At 39.7% G+C, this 6,528-nt stretch overlaps 1 non-coding gene across 1 annotated transcript; it reads left to right on the top strand.

Annotated features, from left to right (window-relative positions):
* Positions 1-6,126: 6,126 nt before the first annotated feature.
* LOC126026438 (small nucleolar RNA SNORA49) lies at positions 6,127-6,254 on the top strand. The gene has a single exon (XR_007501710.1). It is a non-coding gene; the product is annotated as a small nucleolar RNA SNORA49 (small nucleolar RNA).
* The last annotated feature ends 274 nt before the right edge of the window (positions 6,255-6,528 follow it).

Genomic DNA, 6,528 nt, shown 5'->3' with positions numbered 1-6,528 from the left:
TTGATGCTAAAGTTCTTACCATTGGTGCTCCATCCTCAAAGATCTTTTTGATATATAGGTCTTCGAGTTTTCTGCCTATTTTATTCTCAATAAACTTTATAGATTCGGGTCTGATTTCAAGGTCTTTGATCCATTTTGAGTTGACTTTTGTATAAGGAGTGAGGTATGGGTCAATTTTCAATTTCTTACATGTGGTTTTCAGTTGTAACAACACCATTTGTTGAAGACACCGTCTTTGTTCCATTTCAAGTTCTTGGCTCATTTGTCAAAAATTAGTTGGCTGTATATCTGGGGGTTTATGTCTGGGAATTCTGTTCTGACCCATTGGTCTGAGGTCCTGTCTTTGTTCCAGTACCATGCTGTTTTGATCACTATGGCTTATAGTATATTTGCAGGTTAGGTAAAGAGATGCCACCCAGCTTCTTGTTTTTCAATATGTGTTTGGCTATCCTGGGTCTTTTGTGGTTCCAGATGAATTTTGTGATTGATTGCTCTAAGTCTTTAAAGAATGATGCCTGAATTTGGACAGGGATTGCATTAAATCTATATAGTAGTTTGGGTAGGATAGTCATTTTGACTATGTTGATTTTACTACCCAAGAGCATGGGATATTCTTCCATTTCCTTAGAGCCTCTTCAATTTTTTTTCTGAAGTGTTTTGAAATTTCCCTGGTATAGGTCCTTCACATCCCTTGTAAGGTTGATTCCTAGGTACCTGATATTTTTGACACTATTTTAAATGGAATTGTATTTTTAATCTCTCTCTCTTCATTTTCGTTATTTGTATAGAAATATGCTAGTGTCTTTTGTGTATTGGCTTTGGATCCAGCCACTTTGCTGTATTGGTTAATTGTTTCTAGAAGTTTTACTGTGGACTCTTTAGGGTTTTCTATGTATATCATCATATCATCTGAAAATAGAGATAGTTTGAGTTCCTCTTTTCCAATTTGGATTCCTTTGATTCCCTTCTCTTGCCAGATTGCTATTGCTAGGACTTCTAAGATTATATTGAATAAGAGTGGAGAGAGTGTCCAGCCTTGACTAACTCCTGACCTTAATGGAAATGCTTCTAGTTTTTCGCCTTTGAGGATAATGTTGGCTGTGGGCTTTTCATAGATAGCTGTAACTATCTTGAAGAAGGTTCTTTATAACCCTATTTTACTGAGTGTCTTTAACATGAAAGGGTGTTGGATTTTGTAAAATGCCTTCTCTGCATCGATTGATATGATGATGTAGCTTTTGTTTCTTGTTGTTGTTCTTGTTGTTGATGTGATGTATGATGTTGATTGATTTGCATATGTTGAACCAACCTTGTATTCCTGGGATAAAACCCACTTGATCATGGTGTATGATCTTTTCGGTTTGCTAAGATTTTGTTGAGTATCTTTGCATTTATGTTCATTAGTGAGATTGGTCTGTAGTTTTCTTTCTTAGTGGTGTCTTTGTCATCTTTGGGAATGAGTGTGATATTAGCCTCATAAAAGGAGTTGGGGAGGATTCCTGTTTTTTCGATAGTTTGAAAGAGCCTGTGGAAAAGTGATAATAAGTCTTCTCGTAATATTTAATAGAATTCACCTGTAAATCCATCTGGGCCTGGACTCTTATTCTTAGGGAGTTTCTTAATTACATCTTCAATTTCCTCTGAAGTGATTGGTCTGTTTAGGCTTTCTAGGTCTTCCTTTTCCAGTCTCGGAAGATGGTATTTTTCCAGTAATCTGTCGATTTCTACTGGGTTCTCCAGCCTAACTGAGTATAGTTGTTCATAATGTGATCTCATGATATGTTGTATTTCTTGGGGTTTTGTTGTAATCTCTCCCCTTTCATTTGTGGTCCTACTGATTTGGGTGTTTTCTCTCTTTTTTTGGTGAGTTTTGCCAGTGGTTTGTCTATCTTGTTTATTTTTTTTAAAAACCAACTCCTGGTGTCATTGATTTTTTGTATTGTTTTCTTAGTTTCTATGTTGTTTATTTCTGCTCTGGTTTTTATTATTTCTTGCCTTCTGGTTGTGGTTAGATTTCTTTGCTGCTGTTGTTCCAATTTCTTGAGATGATCCTTTAAACAGTTGATTTTGTCATTTTCCTCTTTCTTGTTATAGGCCTGAATTGCTATGAGTATCCCCCTAATTACTGCTTTTGTTCTGTCCCACAAATTTTGACAGCTTGTCTCTTCATTATTGTTTGTCTCTAGGAATATTTTTATTTCTTCCTTGAGTTGCTCTTTGATCCAGCTGTTACTGAGCAGCATGTTGTTTAGTCACCAGGTACTCGTTTTTCTCCATTGCTTCTTCTTGCAGTCAATTTTGACCTCTGTTGCATAGTGATCTGATAGGGTGCTTCTAATGATCCTTACATTTGTGGTCTTACATAGGTTAGACTTATATCCTAATACATGGTCTATTCTGCAGAATGTTCCATGAGGGCTTGAGAAGAATGTGTATTCTGTTTTCTGAGGGTGGAGGGCCCTATATAAGTCTATTAACCCTAGATCTTCTAATTTTTCATTTAGGGCTCTTATTTCTTTGCTATTTTTCTTTTTTGTGGATCTGTTCAGTGAATATAGTGTAGTATTAAGGTCTCCTACTATTATCACATTTCCCTTCATGTGTTTCTCCACTTTAGTGAGCAACTGCCTCATATATTTTGCTGACTCTACATTATGTGCATAAATATTGATCAGGGTTAGTACCTCTTGATCTAGTGTACCCCTGATTAGTATGTAATGACCTTCTTTGTCTCTGATCACTTTCTTGAGGTTGAATGGAATTTGGTCTGATATAAGAATTGCTGTCTGCTCTTTTTTGTTTTCCATTGGCCTGAAAGATTGATTTACATCCTTTTATTCTTAGACTATGCCTGTCCTATACTTGTAAGTGTGTTTCTTGCAGGCAGCAGAAGTCCGGTTTATGTTTTCTAATCCAGTTCTCTACTATGTGTCTTTTAATGGGAGAGTTTAGTCTGTTAACATTTAGGGAGATTATCTACAGAGAGGGCTGTTGTGCGGTTGTGTTCTGTAGGGTGGTTATTGTTACAATCGGGGGTTTGGATTGTGTACTTTGTCTCTGAGTAGGTCATTTAGAATCGGTTTTGTTTGCACAAATAATGCAAGATCGTTTTTGTTTGAAATGTTTTTAGGCTACCATCTCATATGAATGAGAGTTTTGCTGGATATTGTACCCTAGGCTGGAAATTTCTTTCATTCAGTCATTTAAATATTTCATTCCACTGTCTTCTTGCTTGAATTGTTTCAAATGGGAGATCTCGTTTGATTCTTATGTCCCTTCCTTTGTACTTGAGGTTCCTTTTTCCCTTATTGCTTTAAGGAGTTCATCTTTTTTCTTTTTTGCCATTTGGATTACTATATGTCTTGGTGTTGGTTTATTAGTGTCTATTTTATTAGGGACTCTTTTCGCTTCCAGGATTTACACGGAGTCTTCTTTCCAAAGGGTGGGAAAGTTTTCTGCTATTATTTCCCTAACAACTTTTTCTTCCCCTTTCCCTATTTCCTCCCCTTCTGGTATACCTACAATTCTTAGATTATTTCTTTTGTCTTTGTTCATTAAGTACTGGACTTTTCCTTCCAGCGCCTTGCCTCTTAATTCCTTTTTGGTTTCCTGGTCATTTTTGGTCTGCAGCTTCCCTTCAAGTACTACTATGTGCTTCTCCATCTCTGTGATTCTGCTCATCTCACTTTTTATGGTGTCTGTTAAATCTTTTAATTGCTTTTGTATGGAGTCTCTCATATTCTGTATCAGATCTTCTTTAATTTGGCTAATTTGTTCCTCCATGGGTTTCTTGTACTCGGCGGTTAGTGACTCTCTCATTTCCTGTACCAGGGCTTGCATTTCCTTTCTCATGGCTGCTTTTAAATCATCATCTCTTGGATCTGTGCATTTTGGTGGACTTGGGAACTTAGTAGGAGTTCTCTCTGTATCTCAAGCTGTTAGGGTCCTCCTCAGTCTGCCCATGTTTTTTTGCATTTATTAATGTGGCTTGGAGAGCAGTGCCTTCCGATTTTGGCCTGCTTTTGCTCCCTGTGGTGTGGGTTGGGTCCCTTCTCTGGATTGCAGCTCTGGGTGGGACTGTTGGGTGGGCTGGTTGAGGTTTGGCCTCTAGAGTCCCCTCTAGCAGAGCCTGATTAGTCGCTGCCTCCTCTTGTTGCCAGTCAGTGCCATACCACACCTGGCCACAATGGTGGAGGGCGCTGTTGAGCCTGGCTCCCTTGTCCTCCTCCCCTATATGGAAGTCAGCAGAGCTCTGCCCCCTCCAGGCCTCTGCCGGAAGCCCCTCCTATCTGTAGTTTATATTCCATCCCAGGGGCGCAGAAATGCGGTGGGGCAGGGGCGAAAAGGCGAAGAAAGGTTCCCTACTGTCTGCCAGCCCCAGAAGCCTCAGGGATGTGATTGGGAGAGGGGTGGAGGCTGGGGAGGGGCCCCTACATCAGCAGGCGCCAGAAGCCTCAGAGACGCGATTGGGGAAAGGGCATAGATGGGGGGAAGTCCCCCACTGTCAGCAACCGCCAGAAGCCTCAGGGACGGGATGGGGGGATGGAGACAGGGGAAAGTCCCCCACCGTCATCATCTGCCAGAAGCCTCAGGGACGGGATCAGGGGAGAGGCAAAGACGAGGGAAAGTCCCCCACTATTGGAAGCCTAAGGGACGTGATCAGGGAAGGCTCCTCAGCAAATCTTAATTAACCAAAAGTAAAAGCACAGTAAAAGAATTATAGAGCACAACCATTAGGGAATTATTCTATCAACTCAAAGATTCAATATACACAAGTTAACCCCTTTAATACACCATATAAACAAATGGCAAGTTAAAAGTCATATGAACCTATTAACTGGTGCACATTAATATTTCAACATAATCTAAAAAATCTCATGGTTAAACATGGATACAAAATTATCTCTCTCATAAGTGGGACTAAGTGTTACACAGAAATTAGGAACTAAAGGCCAAAGTCAATAGATAGTGAGAGCTGATTCCTAAGAACTGAGCTTATAAAAGGCAGGTGTTGGGGCCGGAGCAATGGTGCAAGTGGTAAGGCATCTATCTGCCTTGCCCAAGCTAGCCTAGGATGGACCGTGGATTGGTCCCCTGGCATCCCATATGGTCCCCCAAGCCAGGAGCCATTTCTGAGCTATAGCCAGAAGTAACCCCTTAGCGTCACCGAGTGTGGTCCCAAAACAAAAACAAAAACAAAAAACAAACAAAAAATATAAGAAGGTGCTAGTTGAAAGGGGAACCTTTATTAAGAGTGTGCCCATTTTTTACCCAACACTTGCCTATACTAATGCACAAAGCTGATACTTGGCTCTGACCTCACTGAGGTAGGTTGGGAGGCTTCCCAAATCCTTCACTCCATCTCTGACCAACTCTTCCCCAGACCTATGGAGTAAGGTAGCCCTAATAATCTGCACATTCTTGGTCTCAAAACCTTCTCATATGGACCTCATAAGGTCACAACAATAGTTTTACTTGTTGCTAGAGGCTGCAACAAGCCCCAAACTGCATGATGCATATGTCCGGGACATATATCTCCTCCTCCAACCTCCAAAACTTAAGAGCACGTATATTCTGTGTACATATATGTGTCCTCAATACCTCAAAATAACCCTGGTATGTAAGCAAGTATAATTACGTACATCTACATGAACATGAAATACCATTTCAAGGTCACTACTGATAGAAGAAGAAATTATAATATCCCCCACTAATAAAAAATTACATGAGAATTCAGAAAAATGGAAATTTGAAATTTAACTTCCAGAATTTGCAAATCTTTATAGTAAGGGGTAAACAAAGTAATTTATTTGAACTGGCAGCCAGGCACATAAGTACCAGCAAGTTTTTGAACTTCAATAAAGCTTAGAGAATAAAGATAGATTCAGGGTATCAGAATGCAAAACACTCATTCAAGCAAATGCAGACAATAAAAACTGGGACAGCAGTGTGTAAATCAGATCAAATAGCAGTAAGCCTAAAGAAAGTAATATGAGACTTGGAGAGACATTAGTTAGTGGATAAGGGAACAACAGGTCAAGAAATACTAAATGTACTCTACATTTATTCACCCAAGTTCAGCAAAGTTCATAAAATTTCTGCTCCCAAACATCAAGAAACAAATAGCTCCCTCAATCTTACTCCAGGGGCTTTTGCCTGCAGAGTGCCCTGGAATTCCCTGAAGGTACAGGAAAAGCACATTTCCCTCTTCAGGAAGACTGTTTTCATTGTGACCTACAAGATGAGCTGACAGTTGCTATTGGGTGGGTGTTATATATGGAGGTGTTTTTTTTTATAATATTCCTCCTATAATATCCTTATCTCTGTCTGTTGTCCCACCTATGACCTTTCAGGTGGGGTCACTGTTGAGAGCCTAATAAATAGTTGTCCAGTGATGTGCTCAGGGTCTTTTGGGGCAGCTAACTGGCAGGCTAACAAAGGATTCTGCATCTGACCTTCTTGCCTTTTTAAAAAAATAAAAAGAAAGAAAGAAAGAGATAGAAACACAGTAGTAGCATTTGAATTAAA

Source organism: Suncus etruscus, chromosome 13, assembly GCF_024139225.1.
Source record: "Suncus etruscus isolate mSunEtr1 chromosome 13, mSunEtr1.pri.cur, whole genome shotgun sequence".
NCBI classification, from domain to species: Eukaryota; Metazoa; Chordata; class Mammalia; order Eulipotyphla; family Soricidae; genus Suncus; species Suncus etruscus.
Note: the sequence above shows the minus strand (reverse complement) of the source record. Positions and strands in the feature narration are given on the sequence as shown.